Source organism: Chlorocebus sabaeus, chromosome 17 (genome assembly GCF_047675955.1).
Source record: "Chlorocebus sabaeus isolate Y175 chromosome 17, mChlSab1.0.hap1, whole genome shotgun sequence".
NCBI lineage: Eukaryota > Metazoa > Chordata > Mammalia > Primates > Cercopithecidae > Chlorocebus > Chlorocebus sabaeus.
In genome coordinates, this window is record NC_132920.1 from 19,619,303 (window position 1) to 19,637,735 (window position 18,433).

At 37.5% G+C, this 18,433-nt stretch overlaps 1 non-coding gene and 1 pseudogene across 1 annotated transcript; both read right to left on the reverse strand.

Annotated features, from left to right (window-relative positions):
• Positions 1 to 7,934: 7,934 nt before the first annotated feature.
• Positions 7,935 to 10,084, reverse strand: LOC119626759 (cytochrome b-c1 complex subunit Rieske, mitochondrial pseudogene; annotated as a pseudogene).
• A 2,197-nt stretch (positions 10,085 to 12,281) lies between these two features.
• On the reverse strand, positions 12,282 to 12,384 carry LOC119626916 (U6 spliceosomal RNA). The gene has a single exon (XR_005243094.1). It is a non-coding gene; the product is annotated as a U6 spliceosomal RNA (small nuclear RNA).
• Between the last annotated feature and the right edge of the window lie 6,049 nt (positions 12,385 to 18,433).

The window sequence follows — 18,433 nt, forward strand, 5'->3', positions numbered from 1 at the left end:
CAAAGTACTGGGATTATAGGTGTGAGCCATCGCATCTGACACGAGGATTTTTATACAAACACCATACCACAGTAAGATAAAAGAAAAGATGCTCAATCTGACTATTGCAACTAAAAAATTTCAATGTGAAAAGCATTCCTTAATTAAGGAGAAACAAACAAAAATGATCACAGATTGGGAGATTTTGTAGTACTATTTTGTAGAAGTCTGTTCTGTATTATACAAATACAAATGACTAATACTATCCAGGATGTAGGAAGAAATCTTAAAAAAAAAAAAAGAAAAAAAAAAAGAAAAAAAATTTCAGTCAAACAGTGAGCAAAGGATATAAATTAAAATGTTCTACAAGCTTGAATAGCTGTTAATTTATAAAATACACTGATATTTTTATTTAGTCCTTCAAGGAAAAAATTCATGAAAAAATCTGTGGTTTATTAATACAATGGAATACTACATAGCAGTTTAAATAAATGAACATATATCTACACAAACCTTAAAACATTTTGTTGAGTGAAAAAAATAAGTTGCAAAAGGACACTTTCAGGGGAACATAAAAAATAAACATTTTTAAATCATACTGTAAGTTTTCATGCATTTATAGTTTCAAAAACATTTCAAAATGCCTGGGAAAAGTTCACATCAATTTCTCAAAAGTGTGTTCCTCTGAGGGTGAAAATGTAGATATAGCCATAGAGTGCTGTTTGTATAAAAATCTGTGTGTGTCTGTGTGTGTGTCTGTGTGTGTGTGTTGTGAAAACGAAGAGACAGAGAGAGAAAAAGAGAAAGAGTTGAACTAAACATGGCAAATGTTAACAACTATTTATACTTGGTGTTGCATACATTTTCTGTGTGTTTGAATTTTTTATAACTTTTAAACAATTTATTTAGAGAATCACAGCATTTCATACATGTTTTAAACAATGTCAAAATTATTAGAGCACTCATTTGTCCTCCCAAATAGCTCCATAAAAGGGCAACATTCTTATGTGTTTCTGAAAAATAATCGTTATTCCTATTTCACATGTCACTCTTGTTTAAAGACTGAAGTAAGCCTGGCACAGTGGTGAGTGACTATAGTACCACCTACCCGGAAGGCTGAGGCAGGGGAATCCTGCAACCCAGGAGTTCAAGACCAGTCTGAGCAACAGAGGAAGATTTTGTCTCAAAAAAAAAGAAAAAAAAATAGATTGGAGTAAAACATTGAGCTTTAATATCATTAAGAATTAAATTCATATCATTAAGAATTTCCAGCCAGGCATGGGTGGTTATGCCTGTAGTCTCAGCATTTTGAGAGGCCAAGGTTGGAGGATTACTTGAGGCCAGGAGTTCAAGGCCAGCCTGGGAAAGAGGAAGACCCTGCTTCAAAAATAATAATAATAATTTCCCAGGAAGAAAAGGGGTATAGTTTCAGACTAAAGCTGTATCACTTATGACCTGTCTCTTCAATGCTCTTATCTCTATTTAATTATTGGCATTGTATATTTTCTCAGTAAATATTAGAGTAACATTCTAAGAACATTTCTTCCTTTTGCCTGAGGGGGCAGAGCCTTAGGTAAAGCAATGAGATTAGAACTGGAAACTAAGGAAAGTCAAGATTTTAATTGTATGCCCCAGTCTAGCTGCCCCCACTGATGCCCACAATTTACAAGAAGTTGTCAAAGCTGCACCCGGGAAATGATATTCAGAAAAGTCTTCATGTTTCCTCCACTTCTTGCAGGATTTCATGAATTATTTAATTTTCTAGAATTCCTTAAGCTTCTTTTTGCAAAAAAAAAGTTTTCCCTCTACTTTGACAGTCATATCACTTTTTCCTCTTCCGGTGTCTTCATGAAACTCGTGATGTGAAAACCTTGCCTTCCTAGACAACTGCTATTTGAAATGAAAAGCTGCATGGGTCTTGTCAGCCTCCATCTTACACTATTTAATTTTCACTCTGGAGTTCACAAAATGGCCATTTCTATAATGCATTTCATGTTTCCGGATAGAGAAGATTGCTAGCACAGTAAATATCCATCTAAGCCTCTTTCTCATCAACAAAACATGTCGTTTGTAGTACTCACACATCAACAGAACTTCCTCAAGCCTGCCACTATTGCTTTTTCATAATTATATTTTATAATCCTCCTTTACACACGAGAGCTCAATTCACTTCCTCCTACAATGCATTAGCATCCTCTTCAAATCCATTAGTGGTATCACAAGCTCCACAGCATCATTCCCTCTTCAAAATATTTTATTATTAAGTTACTGTACTGCGAGTTGGGAGTCTATGAATATTTAAGCAAGGCATCGTATGTTTATGTACACTCTGCCAAGCCAAAAAAAAAAAAAAAAAAAGCCTATTCACCCTAATATTTTGGCAGTGGATTAAAAGCTGCTATGTACCTTAAGAAAAATGTTTGCTGAAGTTGCAAATGATTGTTAAAAATAAGTAAATAATTTATTTTTAGAAATTCTTTATGATTTAATCCTTACCTGTTCTTCATTCTGCAAACGAAGTCTCAGTGCGAGCTAGCAGCAGGGATAGGAACAGGCGAACTGACTCTAGTATTCCAAGAAACGTGGACAGTCCTTAGCACTGAAAACTCATTTCAGTTTTGCTGGCTCTGCTTTACTTTTTAGCATTTGAAACTCATCAGCCCTACGTATTGTTGGTTATGGTAAAATAACCAACATTATTGTTTATAATTTTCTAAGCTATACTACTCTCTTGAGTTAATTTGGTACATGGATAGCCACTAATATCCATTAACTTCATCCGGAATAATTATATGATTTGATGCACTGCATAGTTGAGATGCAAAGATACAAAAAGGAGAAAGAGACTGCAGAAGTAACACTCATCCATCAATAGATGAAGTAACACTCATCCATCAATAGATGAGCAAAAATGAATAAACAAATACGGCATAGCCATACCCTGGAATATTTTTTGGCAATAAAGATAAACGAAGCACTGATACATGCTACAACATGGATGAAACTTGAAAACATTATGCTAAGGAAAAGAAGCCGGTCATATACACAGACACAAACACACACACACACACACAGAGAACATGAATTATACAATTAATTCATAGGAAATGTCCAGATTAGGAAAATCTATTAGTGGTTATTTAGAACTATGGGTCTCAGAGTGGGGGATAAGAGACAAGGGGGTGATAGCTAAAGGGTAGATGGTTTCTCTTTGCGATGATGGAAACATTATAAAATTGACTGTGGGGATGGATACACATATCTGTAACTACACTAAAAACCATAGAATTGTCCAGTTTACATGAGTAAATTGTATCATGCATGAATTATATCCCAATACATTTTTTTTTTCAGAAAATGAATTTAGTAATCAACTTCATTTTCTGAACAAAAAAGCCATGAATTAATTCATTAGTTATACCATCTTGGACCCTTGCCATCAGGTTCTCAAGGTGTGTGTGGAAAGGAAGGTGAGATAGGAAGAGTATTGATGTATGAGATGGCAAGGAAGGGATGACCTAGAGCAGAATCACTGTGCAGATTATCAAACTACATGCATCTCTTTTTCCTACAGATAGAGTGCGGTTCCCCACCCTTATGTCAGGAACTACTGCTCCATGAGGAAGCTGTTGAAGGTGATGAGTCATCTGTCTAAAAAAGAGTGATAGAAAATGTCTGTTCGACTGATGGTATCTATAAGGTGCTAACAACAATAAACAAATGCAGTGATCAACATTAGAAATTTATTTAAGGAAACGTCGCTACCATGCTATCATTTAACAAAGATAACTGGCAACTTCTTTCTCTTTAGCAATGTTTGACCTTATTCCACGCAGGTTAAAGCGCACAATAAGGCGGCGGGGGGATGGGAGGCATTTTTTTAAGCCAAATCAAGCTGGCAATACTTAGGTCAGCCAGATCCGCAGTAAAAGTTTCCGAAGGAAACATGATGTGGAGAGATGAAATCATTGTGTAAAATAAATAAATGCTAACTTTATGAAGCCCTGAGTATTAGGTTTCCTTCCCTGTTTGATTTTTTTCCTTTTAATGCTGAGAGTCTTCCTGAAACCATCCTCCCTTTGTTCTTTTGACACTGTGTCAGCTAAGCTACTGCTGCTTCTTTCCAAACGATACCTAACTCTTGCATAGTATTTATTATGTGCCAATCACTGTTCTAAGGGTCTTATTTACCCCATGTAATCCTCTCAACAACTCTGTGATATGGTACTATTAACCCTATCTCTCAACAACTCTGTGATATGGTACTATTAACCCTATCTTTAACCATGAGGAAATTCAAGGACAGAAGTTTGAGTAACCTTTCACTTATACTCTTTCTGCCCCATCTTGAAGTGGCTTCTGACTCCTTCATGGAACATGGGCCAGGGGAAATAGAAGTTTTCATTCAACTGATAATTGTCGTGAGTTGGCATCCCACACTGAAAGTCAGGAGGGTGGTGAGAAGTATCCTCTCTCAGGGTTCCTTTTGTGGGTTCTTGGAGACTCCCATCACTGGGAGAACTTTCACCTGCCGTTCCCTTGAGGCAGGCAATGCAATGATCCTTGGTTACTACTGCCTCTGCTCCTGCACTCAAGGAATTAGACAGATTGGGTCTGTTTGGTGAAGTCTGTTTCCTTCTTCAAAGATGATTTGACCTTAGAATCTGAGATCATCTCAAGCTGATGTTCTTTCTCTTACTTGTCTCACATTTAATGCACAGGAAACATTCACTTGTCTCAGCCGCACCTGCTAATCCAGGCTTTATAACACTGCAGTCACTTCTTGCTCAGCTTTTCCAATGGAAGTCAGCCAGTGGATCCCATGCCTGTTACATGTCTTAGGCAGGAGTTGGACTGTCCCCGGGGTCTTCTCACTTTGAGGAACATGCATCAACCCTCAGGATTATCTCAATGAGTCCTTTCTTAATAAGTTGAGGAACTGAACTCAATTAATATCTTTTATTGTGATGAAGTGGGAAAGAAGAACTCACAGAACCCATGCAGGTCTCCCTAAAAATTCTCTCTCTCTACATGATCCCCTTTCTGGACCCTTTTAAATCCTTTATTTTTAGGGAGGGAGTTAAAAGTTTTCTACATGGTTTTTGCCACCTACTTGTAAAATCTTAGTTTAGTACCACTTCATTTTAGAGACATAAAATGGTGTCTGAAACATCTATTTTATGTATATGTTCATATATAATATAAAGATATGTTCATGTTTATTTCTGTTTCCTCTATAGAACTATTTGTTCACTGATGGCATGAACCAGGTCTATTGTATTCACTATACTAGGTGAATACCTACATAATAGGCATTTGTACAATATTTGTGCAGTGAAGGAATGCATAAACACGTATTTTTTACTTATTCATACAAATATAGAGAGATAGCTCAGAAAGACACACCACCCAGCTCTAACCATGAAGCCATATGGTCCCAAAAGCAATTATCATTGTTTCTACCAAAAAAATGTTTTTTACATTTTTGAGCCTTTCCTGGAAATCCATCAGTTAAGTAACAAACATTATTTTCAGAGTTCTACACAGTTCTGCCAAAATGTCAATCACGCCGTGACACAAACGGGCACTTTTTAAAATAAAGCAATTTACAATACAATTGTATACTAAGTGCCATGAATTCTCAGCTGTACAAAAATATCTGGCCTCTCTGCTAATGAAATGAAGGAAAATGTAATTGACAGTTATCTTATGAGATTTCATTGTAATGCACATGATGTTATAATAAATCTGGTTACTGGAAATTCTGTGGTACACTGTTTAAAGGATATTAATTGATTGCCTTGGAGTCAGCTTATTTTGAAATTCCTGTTGGCAAGCTTTGATACGACTGTACTATACATATGAAGTAGGTTATAACAGGTCTTTTCTAAGCCCAGTGCATATGATCAGTGAAATAGGAGTTTTATAAAAACCTCTGTTACCATCTATGGCCAACTTATAACAGATGTGGCAATAAAAATTCCAATGTAAAACTAATAAAAAGATTCTCCATATTAGCCTTTCCATGGTACCTTTTCTGGGTTAGCAATTCTAGATCAAATAAAGGAAAACTAACTCTCTGCAAAACAAAACCACCCAAAAATTTAAAAAATGAAATAAAATAATTTTTAATATGAAATAATCTGACAATTGTGTCATGAGTGAGAATGTGTTTAACTTTTAAAATGTAGGGGCTTTGGACCGGGTATGGTGTCTCACGCCTGTAATCCCAGTACTTTGGGAGGCCAAGGCGGGCGGATCACAAAGTCAGGAGATCGAGACCATCCTGGCTAATACGGTGAAACCCCGTCTCTACTAAAAATACAAAAAATTAGCCGGGCATGGTGGCAGGCGCCTGTGGTCCCAGCTACTCAGGAAGCTGAGGCAGGAGAATCACTTAAACCTGGGGGGAAGAGGTTGCAGTGAGCCGAGATCACGTCACTGTACTCTAGCCTGGGCAACAGAGCGAGACTCTGTCTCAAAAAAAAAGACAAGACAAAACAAGAAAGAAAGAAAGAAAGAGAGAGAGAGAAAGAAAGAGAGAGAGAGAGAGAAAGAAAAGAAAGAAAGAAAGAAAGAAAGAAAGAAAGAAAGAAAGAAAGAAAGAAAGAAAGAAAGAAAGAAGAAAGAAAAAGAAGGAAAGAAAGAAAAATGTAGGGGCTTTGTTGGTTTAATTTTAAGAAAACAAATGGGAGGGTATTGTTTTTTCCACTGTTGGTGTTTTTACAGCAACACCCTAACAAGATTCATTAACATAAAAGTTGGGTGGAGGTTTATAGCATGCTTCAGAGAGAATCTTCAAAATTTGTGAACATCAAGTTAGGAAAGTAAGTTGTAATCATTGTCATCTAAAGTACTCAGAATACCTATACTTAAAGTTAAAATTTCATTTTTTACTTACAAACATATAAACTTAATTTGAGTAACATATAGAAAAATATGTAGATGTCTTAATAAACTTATTTTTATTCTTCCAGTCATTCTTTGATAGTGTGTAGACATAATTTGGGTTCTGAAACCAGGCACTGGCAGATGCACAGAGCAGGGGCTGAAAAGAAACAAGGAAGGAGCATCCAGATGTAACATGATGGGGAGAAGCAACCCGGCAGAGCCTACCAGAGGTCCAGAGGTCATTACAAAAGGATGGAATGCTCGAAAGGTCTTCCAGGTTCCATCCTTGCTGCTCACCTTCCTCACTTGGTATCCTTTCCTGGTTGAATGCGTCCACTCCCTGGAGTACCAGAGACTGAGAGTGGCCTCCAAATATTCACTGTTCTCCCATATTTTGTTTGTACACCAGTCTGTAATTTTTAATTAAAATTAGGTAAAACATTAAAAACATTTTAATTAAAACTAGCTAAAAGATATTGCACTTTTCAAGTGTATGATGACTGAGCTTAATAATGTTTAACCAGGGCTTTATTAAGTGAATACTTGGGTCTTCAACATTAAATTCAACTTACTTCACATTAACGTTTGCAAATACATTATCATCAATTCTTACATATTTCACATCAACTAACTTGAAGTGCAGAAGGCTTGCACTCAAATAACTCTTCTGAGGTGACAAAGAAGCCCAAGACTTGAGGCCGAGTCTCTAACCAACAATGACTATATCAACACTGGTGAACTCATAAGAAGGAACTTCAAGGTTGGGAGGTGCAGGCCCCTTCCTAATCATGCGAAAGGCATCATAGTGTGACCCATGGCAAGGGCCGTAATAACTACCAGAATGTCCTGCAAATGCAGTGAGTACATAACCAAGGTGAATGCAAACACTTATCAGGATAACCTACTTTAAGTTATGGGATACATGTGCAGAGCGTGCAGGTTTGTTACATAGGTACGCGTGTCCCATGGTGGTTTGCCTCACCCATCAACCCGTCATCTACATTAGGTATTTCACCTAATGCTATCCCTCCCTTAGACCCCCACCCCCTGACAGGCCCCAGTGTGTTACGTTCCCCTCCTTTTGTCCATGTGTTCTCATTGTTCAACTCCCACTTATTGGAGTTGTTTGGTTTTGTGTTCTTGTGTTAATGATGGTTTCCATCTTCATTCACATCCCTGCAAAGAACATGAACTCATCCTTTTTTATGGCTGCATAGTATTCCATGGTGTATAGGTACCACATTTTCTTTATCCAGTCTATCATTGATGGTGATAGACTGGATAAAGAAAGTGGGGTTTCTTTACTTGTTCTAAATCATGCTGTGGATCCTGCAAATGGGGCCTTTCAACTGCAGCTTCCTAGTCAGTTTCCTTCTTGGTTCTGTGGCCCACAAACAGGAGTTTGCCTCTTCCTTTGAAAGGCATATTCTTGCCTTCTGGAATATCGGATAACTTGGATTTGATTTCGACATGACCAACACATCAGCAGAAGCCCTCGTGCTGGGAACAAACTGGGGGAAGACATTGTTGGCACCATATGCGACAGTAGCTGTTGCAGTTAACAAATAAGAGAAGCCTTTTCTAGCCTTGCTGTTCTTTTTTGAAGACTTTGTACTGTCTAAAACTTCATTGTAATGCTACCCAGAAAAGGCAAGCACTTTGATGTCCATAAGGGAACAACGAACAGAAGCAGGGACATTGAGGCCCACATCCTGGCCACTCAGCGGCTCCCAGCACAGGAAGGGCCTGTTCATGTCCAGCACAGGCAGCTCCGAAGCAGCAAGCACCACAGCCTACACCAGGGGTCGCAGTGCACCTGCCACTTCATGGCACATGGCCAACAGGATGGGCGCTAATCTACATTTATAACAGAACTCCAAGTAGCTGGGCATATATCCATCCAGTTAAATTACTACATTACCCAGAATCCCATGACTTGACTATGTTCTAGTCAATGAGAAATAAACAGAAATGTGGTATTCCCAAGGAGTTTCTTTTGAAAGGAAGATCACAGCCTTCTTTTCTTCTCCAGATTGCAACCCATAACAACATGCAAAGATATGAATGTTAGAACTCTGGTAGCAGCTTTTCACTTAGGTAGCTGAGACGTGAGCTGGAAAGAGACAAAACTGTCAGAGAGTTATGATTCTCTCTCTGAATTATATATCTCCAAAATTATTTTAGGTGAGATAGAAATGCATTTTTGTCTTCATTAAGTCACTGTCACGTGCAGTACATGTAGTAAAATGGAAACCTAACTCATAAGTGTGGCTTTAGGACACAACTCCAAAATCAATGCTCCAAACCCTGCTTTCTTCCCAAAGATTATGACCTAGACATCCAGTGATATTCTGGATAACTTTATCTGAATATATCAACACTCCCCCAACACGTACACACACACAAAACTTAGCAAGAATAAAACACAACTCATATTGCCTCCAAAATATGCTCTTTATGCTATATTTCCTAGCTCAATTTGAAGATTCAACCATTTATTTGCTGAGTGACATATCAGGGGAATCTTTTTGCTTCCCATTCCTTCATCATCTGCCAGTAACCAGCATTCCTCCTGCAAGATGTCTGGGATCTTCCTATCAGCAGCTATCACATATTGCTCTCCCTCCCATTGTCACCATTCTGGTTTTGACCCTTACCAAGCCTTGCCTGAATTGTAGGAACAGTCTCTTAACTGGTGTGCCTGCCTCTAGTTTCAACTCTACTAACAGCCTCCTACAATCCTATATGAAAATCTAATAGCATCATTTTCCAGCTTAAAACCTTTTCATGGCTCTCATTAAGGGTGGAAAAAAGCCAAGTTCCTTGGCATGGTATTCAGGGCCCTTCAGGATCTAGCCAGCACTGAGTCCCCTAAAGCAAATCCTAATATACCTCTCTTTACTCTCTTCTCCCATTGCCCACTAAAGCAATACTCACTCTCTGGAAAGCCAGGCTTTTCCAGTCCCCAGCACGTTTGTCATAGTGTTCTTGTCATCCAGAATGACTTTTCCCTTACTTACATGTCCAGATAATTCACCTAAATATCCAGCTCAGGTGACAACATTGCTGTGAAGCTGTCACTGATGTCTGCCCAATAAAATTCATACATACCTTTAAACTTGTCCCTTGAAAGTTGCATGGCAATTGTTTATTTGCACACTTGCCTCACATGATAAACTGTGAAGTTGTTAAATCGAGGATTATGTCTATTCATCTTGGCAGTCCCACCTGAAAAATAATAGATATTTATTACAATGGTAATAATAATAACAGTTAACTCTAATTGAGAATCTCCTATACACTGACACCTTTGTAAGTACTCTATTTGTATCTCAATTACCAATGAGGAAGCACTACTACTATTTTACATGTAAAAACAAACAAAGGCACAAACACATAAAGTAACACACAGCTAGAGAGTCAGGCTTTGGATCTAGGAAGCCAGCTTCGTATCTGTGCATTTAACCTTGGAATGGCTACAATAAGATGCTCCCAAACAAGCATCCTTGTTTTCTTCTCATCTTTCTCAAATTGTCCAAGACCTTATGAGGTTCAAAAACAGATGCTAAATCTATGAGTAGAGAGTGGAGTTCAAAAGAAATGTATTCATATTTGCTAGAAAAAAAAATGGATTGCCCAATTAAAAAAAAATGGATTGTCCAACATAGAGATTTCCAAACACAGAAGATGATTAGAACTCCCTCGGGAACTTTGTGAAATACACATTCCCTGCCGGGCGCGGTGGCTCAGGCCTGTAATCCTAGCACTTTGGGAGGCCGAGGCGGGTGGATCACGAGGTCAGAAGATCGAGACCATCCTGGGTAACGTGGTGAAACCCCGTCTCTACTAAAAATACAAAAAATTAGCCGGGCATGGTGACGGGCGTCTGTAGTCCCAGCTACTCGGGAGGCTGAGGCAGGAGAATGGCATGAACCCGGGAGGCGGAGCTTGCACTGAGCCGAGATCGCGCCACTGCACTCCAGCCTGGGCGACAGAGCGAGACTCCGTCTCAAACAAAACAAAACAAAACAAAACAAAACAAAACAAAACAACATTCCCGATCCCAACCAAGATCTGGTAAATCGGCATCCCAAAAGTTAAAGGAAAATTTGTTTAAAGTAAATACAAAATACCTGGGATTTTTAAGCAACAGGTTGCTATTTAGACTCAAGTCCAGAAATATATTTACATACTATGTCTACAAAATTCCCCAAACATGTAAGTCTAATTTATTAAAATGTGAAATTAGCTACCCTGGCATTGCTCATTCTCAGTGAACCCATGCTGACGCCTCGTGACCATTCCTCCGCTAACTGTTCCTTTAATAACCTACTAAAGAGGGCTGCAGGGTTATCACTGTGCAGTTTTGCAGCTTTAAAACATATATTTTGTCTCCTTTATGATGATTGAGGCAACATTTTCCATTCAACAGTATTTCGTTTCTCCATAAATTCTCAAAATATTTCTGGCAGTAATTCTACAAGTTACTTCTGTATCTTAGGGTGGTGATAGATCTAAATCCAGTGTGTGCAACTCATTTCAAAGAACTGGGCATTGTCTTCCTCTTAGCTATGTTTGTCCTATGCTTTCAAAATGATAGAGAATTTAATAATGTTGTTCTTTCAAATATTATTTTATGTTTATATGGCTTCATATTAATTTAAAACATGTTTTTTAGTGTTAACTATTTTATTCATATTTTATTTTACATTTCTTCATGTAAATTTACTGAAGAATGAGCAATTCAGACAAAAGCCCTATGAGGAGGGAAGGAGTGCATATATCACATAAGATGTGGAGAGATATAGGCCATAGCTTAAATGCCTTTAGCCTATATGATACAAGTTTAATTGAATTTTGTTAGTAAAAAAAAAACAAAAAACACTGTTTCATGGACAAAGTGAGATTAGTGTCAGAATTAGAACACAGATCTTCCGATTCTTAAACTGAGACCCTTCTCCCCTTATCACCTAAGTGGTTTTCAATGCAGTATGATGCACATACAACACCAGTTTGAGCATTTCTTGAGTTAGAATGATTGTATCCGACAATCAGGGTTCAAAGGCAGAAAATATCCTTTACAAATAAAGTGACTCTGGACAGGTCCCCCATCCTCCCTAAAACACAGTTCCTCCTCTTAAAGTTGTCCACATCTCATATTCTCATCTCATATTCTCACTATTTGTGTTGAATCAAATGAGTTAACACATACAGGGCTTTACACAGTGTCTGGGGATATTATTATTAGTCAGATGATATCCCTTAACATGAATAATAGAATGGCAATGACAGAAATAATTCTTGGCATAATTATCTGGTCTAAAACAATAGAACTTGTTCTATTTTCTGAACTCTTCCTTCTCATCTTTCTTAAATGTAATTGCTATATTTATTTTCATTTATTTCTTTTAAAATATGGAATGCTTTTTATGAACGTGAATGTCATTCCTGTGCAGGGACCATGCTAATCTTCTCTGTATCCAATTTTAGTATATGTGCTGCCAATGCCAACACTAATGGACATATTTAAATATATCTATTTTTATATCTCACAGAATTTTATGAAACAGCGTTAGTCTTTGGCATTTTGAACTAATCAAAAGCAGGATGCTTAGGAATTTAACTCAAATTAACATTAACATTGTCACTTTCACAGGGATGGTATAAAAAGTTATGATGTTACTAAAGACTCAGCTGGATTCCTGTCAGTGCTAATAATGCTTGAACTTCATCAGTTATTAGTGCAATTTAAAAATGCTTTCAACATTTCCTCACAAACCACACCTCCTCCTAAATAATTCCTCTTGATCATTCCAAAGCATGTCTTTAACTTGCTGACTTCATCAGCTCATCAGACTGAACAAGACAAACGAGGAGAGGAACTTTGACCCCTCTCCCAGTCACATATCATCAGAATGCAGAGCTTCTATAATTCCCAACTGAGCGTGGTAGCTCACGCCTGTAATCCCAGCACTTTGGGAGGCCGAGGTGGGTGGATCACCTGAGGTCAGGAGTTCGAGACCAGCCTGACAAACATAGAGAAACCCTGTCTCTACTAAAAATACAAAATTAGCCGGGCGTGGTGGCACATGCCTGTAATCCCAGCTACTCGGGAGGCTGAGCCAGGAGAATCGCTTGAACCCGGGAGGTAGAGGTTGCGGTGAGACGAGATCACGCCATCGCACTCCAACCTGGGCAACAAGAGCGAAACTCTGTCTCAAAAAAAAAAAGAAAAAAAAGAAAAAAATAATTCCCAAGCCCCTTGATATGAGACATGGTATTGGGTTTCCAATTATTACAGAGCAAATTAAGCTTTATTTCATTTAATTTTTATTAAATTCATCACTTCATATTTTAAAGTAAATAGAGTGGGTGCTTTATAATATGGTTGCATTGGGGAGACAGCAAATGAAGAGTGTCCCACACAAATATTGATGGAGCCATCACTTTTTTAAAAATTAAAAATCAAGACTTGAGACAGTGCAGTACTGAATTTTTGTAATTAACTGTGATAAAAATCTAACAATCAGACATTTCTCTGTGGTAAATTTTACATCTCCCTTAAAAATTGTCCATTGTGACAGATCAGAGGAAAAGTTTGAGGGTTTATACAATGCGTTAAGTATGAAAGTTATCTAGCTTCAAGTAAAACTACTTTTTTATTCAAAAGAATTCAACAATAACCCTTCAAATATGATTGATCATTAAATCCATCAAAGACACAGTACAGGACAAAATTTTTATCACTACCTAGTAAAATCTGTCTAAAGAAATTCAAGTGAAAAGAAGGCATGATTAAAGTATTTCAATTCTCTTTGGGGGTATGTAAATGTAGGTCAGTATATTTCAGTGGTCCAAAAGAGGTTAACACCAGCTCTAGACTTATTCAAAAGGTCCGTTTCAGGTTATAATAATTTTGACAGCATGGTAATAATTTCCGGACATCCCCCCGACCTTGCCATTTTCCCAAACCTTGAGAAAGCCTTCTGATTCTTCCCATATATGCCACTTTTACAAAGGAGCAGAGCCTTTGAAAGAAAAACATTTTTGGCTCTGCTAATGCTAGTGTATTCTTCCAGCCCAGTATTCAGTGTTCAGGACTGGACAGGCAATTACATGCAAATTTGTTGGGAGCTAGGAGGTTCATTTACTACATTCAACCCCATAGAGGAAGATCAATAGAAGTGCAAAACTTAATCCTAGATGAAAGCACCATGTTCAGGTAATGGTTATAGAGTTAAGGCCCTCAGAAGAATGTTAGGAATCAAAAGGGCATGCTAGAGAAAGGCATTATGCATAGTGCTTTTTTGAACCATATGGGAAAGACAACAGACAAAGTGAACCAAAGAGTTGGAACACAAGAAGGTAGACATGCAGTTCAACACAAATTGTTAGGGTTTTTCAAAAGATATGAATGAGGATTGGACCAATTAAAAATGGTTGCCTCGAAAACCTTTTGTTGGCTATTTAAAGAATAGTGGGGTACAAACAATTGCTCAAATGTAAACCATGCAAGCCATGCTTGCATTTAACTCTGAACTAAAAGGGGGACTCTCTACTGCTAGTTTTCCTGTCTCTTAGTTTTTGTGTCGGTTTTCCTGATGTCTCCCCCTGCCCGAGGCCACATATTTTGTTGACATTTAATAAAAGTTATTGAGCAGTTCATAATAAATATCAAGAAGAATACATACATTAAGAATTATCATTGATTTCATGGAAGACAGATAATGGAAAAGAACAGGGTGAGAACTAGTTTGTGTTGTAGAGGCTAGTGATTGTTCTGATTGGTTGTTAAGTAATTTGAATATCACCACAGAGTATGAATGGGTACGTAGCCTGCATTACCAGGGGAAGATAAAAGTCCTTAAAGCATATAATTAGTCTTCATCAATACCAACTATCAATGTCTTCAGAAAGAATTCTGGGGATACTTGACCTGGTGTGCAGTGGATTTTCAGAGGATCCTTGAGTTATTTCCAAAATTCTCATGCACCAACTAAAATTGCATGCAAATTTTTATGTACATTTTGCCATTTATTGTTCCCATTTACTGAAGAAAGAAGTCTTTAAGAAGATTTAGACATTTTTTGAAACAAACAAAAAAACCCAGAGTCTCTAAGGAATAAGAAAATTGACCAACAATTTCTCTATAGATTAATCTAGGTCCCCTAAGAAGGAGATGTCAAAGACAAGATTAAACATGCAAGGACTTTATTAGAGAAAATGGCTGTGAGAAGAAAATGGGGGAAGAATCGGAAAGACAAAAAGACCCATTAGACCAAGATGCAAGTCTGACCCTGAAAGAAAAGAGGAAAGAAATCACCCTCAGGCCGTCCTGTGGTCTATGGAAGGTTATAGGAGAGTTCCTGAACCAAAGTTGGTCATCAGTGGAGTTCCATGTCTCACAAGAACAGGTATGCCTTGGTTATCTCTGCCATACTCACTTTTGGGGAAACAGGTGGGAAGCGTGGCCTCAGCCCAGACATGGTAATGGATTTTAGAGCCTAGCAGCTAGGGCCCTTCATCAGTCTTGTTTGCTGTAGTCGAAAGTCTGCAAAGCATATTTCTTTCGACGCCCCCTCCCCAAACCAACACACACAGTCTAAGTCATGTTATTGGTCAACTCTGGTCTCCACCCAGCCCATACACTTGTTCAGGAAATCAGACTGAATTACATGCAGTTGGAACTACTCGCTTACTTTCCTCATGTTTCATTGTCTTGATCTATATGATAATCCCAATTTGAAACTTGTTTAGATATCTAATCCTTTAATACATTCTACACATACTGCCAGGTTATGTCTTCATAATTTATTCTTGCTTTTATTCAAAACTGAAAAAAAAAAGATTTCTCTCTTTTTCCACCTAGTCATCTTTGAATTAGGCATTCACAAATAGAGTTCAGAGTTTATTATGGTAAGATACTATATTAGGTGCAGTGTAGAATATGATTAAACACAAGCTATTAACTGTATAATCCCAGATTGAGTTTTTTAAACTGAATGAGAGAGGCAGGCAGGAAAGAGCATGACCAATAGATAAAATTCCATAAGAAAACCTCAGCAGTCACAACCTAGAAACATAATGTATATGCCTCAACATGATTACTTTGGTGAATTACAATGTAATTTCAGAAAACCACTCTCACAGTACTTTGATAATGATACATATAAGTGATACATTAAAGAAAAAAGTATTCTGGCTAGAAGGCCTTAGTTTAGTGACATTGACCCAATTCTGATTTTGAAGTTTACAGTAGCATGCTTAATCTATGTTACTTAATGGAACCTAATCAAAGACAGTTATTTCCATGAGAAAATTGTCTAAAATCTTGTCTTAATTCTCTGTATTGAAACTTAAAGAAGGGAGAGAAAGCAACTTCAAGAACAACAAAAATATAATTTAAAAACAAATAACAAACTAGAAAAGTATTTACAGTACACATTGCAAATCCTTAATTTATGAAACACTTTCACAAATCAATAATAAAATGATAAACATTCAAATTTAAAAATTGGCAAAAGTAATAAATACAAAATGTGCAGAAGAAATACACACAGATCATATATGAAAAAAATCACCTTCACTTATAATGAATGAAATGCAAGTTACATAATAAGCTTCCATTTTCATCTATATAATTGACAATTCATAGAAATAATAAAATTTACCATTGTTAAGGATATTGGAAAGCAGTTCTCTCCTGGAAATAGTTTGAAATTTCTGTTGAAGGCAATATAATACACTAAAGGCCTTAAACAAGGTCTGTTTCTGACCTAGATTCTACTTTCAGAAATATAGCCTAAAGAAACATTACAGATATGTAAAAAGCATATAACAATATTTAATAAATGGATTCATAACTATAAAATAGAGGCTTGTTTAAGGATATTAATAAAATAAAATATTACATAGCCATTAAAAATCATGTTTAGAAAAAATAACTATTAACATATGACAGATAACATGTTTCGATAAGTTTCTGCATTAGTTTGTTCTTGCACTGCTATAAAGAACTACCTGAGACTGGGTAATTTATGAAGAAAAGAGGATTAAATGACTTACAGTTCCCCAGGTTGTACAGGAAGCATGGCTGAGGCAGCCTCAGGAAACTTACAATCATGGCAGAAAGTGAAGCAGAAGAAGCCACGTTTTACATGACCAAAGAAGGAGAAAGAGTGTGAAGGGGAAGGTGCCACACACTTTTACACAATGAGGTCTTGTGAGAGTCACTGACTATCTTGAGAACAGCAAGGAGGAAATCCACCCCCATAATCCAATCACCTCCTACCAGGCCCCTCCTCCAACACTGGGGATTACAATTTGACGTGAGATTTGGGTAGGGACACAAATCCAAACTATATCAGTTTCTAAATGAAATGGCAGGTTACATTTTTGTATTTTGTATCTACATTTCTATTGATTTTGCAGGACAGTTTCAAGATAATAATAATTTGATGGCAGCAGACTTCTGGTTTCGATTCAAAGTTCTGCTGTAAAATCAATAGCTCCATGCCTATTACTTGAAAAATATGCCAGACAATAGAGTTTTTGACAATGCACCAGTGCTTATTTCATGTGAATTTAAAGAACATATGGGCAGGGATATTATTCAAATACTCCAGTCATGATTTATCAACCCCAAACAAATAGCCAAGCTGATAGTGTGAAACAGACTATGGAGGATGACCTAAAGTAAACTCTTAGAAAAAAGGACCCAGTATGACCTGGTAAAGTGCAGAGAGAGGGCCAGCCTCACAGTCAGCAGATTCTAGGCAGAGCCCTGCTCTGTCACCCTCCAAGGATGGAGCCCTTTTCATCTTTCAACTTCAGTTGCCTCACCAGTAAGATAAGGATACTGCCCTCCGGAGACGACTCATATGAAGATTAGGGATGATGTATGTAAAGGCTTCACCCTTCCCATATCTAACAGAAGGTCAGTATTTCTGAAGCACTAGCAATTAAAAGTGATTTCAACACTTTTAAAAACAGGAGTAGTCCTACTGAATTACTCATGGAGCCACAACCCTATCCAGCCAGACTTAAAAAAGGATTCACAAGGCAAATAAGCAAATGGATGTTTATTTCACCCAAGAAGACAAACTTCAAGAAGAAAACCTCAAAATTTGTTAGTGGTCCTACCAGTTTGACCTGGATTTATTTATCATTATGCACTTGGAATTTGGGGATACTGCATGCTCTGTGGACCTTATCTAGATGTGTGTATCTCTGCATTGTTTTCAGAAGAAAAATCATCTAATGTCCTATCATTGCCTATATGATAATAACTAGTGTGATTTATTAAGCAACTATTATGTGTCAAGCCCTCAGTTAGATGCTCTACATATATAAATTTATCTACAAAACTCTTGCTAAGTATGTACTATTCCCACTTAATAGATAGGAAAATGGTATCTAAGGAATTAAAACTCTTCGGCCAGGAACGGTGGCTCACGCCTGTAATCCCAGCACTTTGGGAGGCTGAAGTGGGCGGATCACTTGAGGTCAGGAGTTCGAGACCAGCCTGGCCAACGTGGTGAAACCCCATCTCTACTAAAAATAC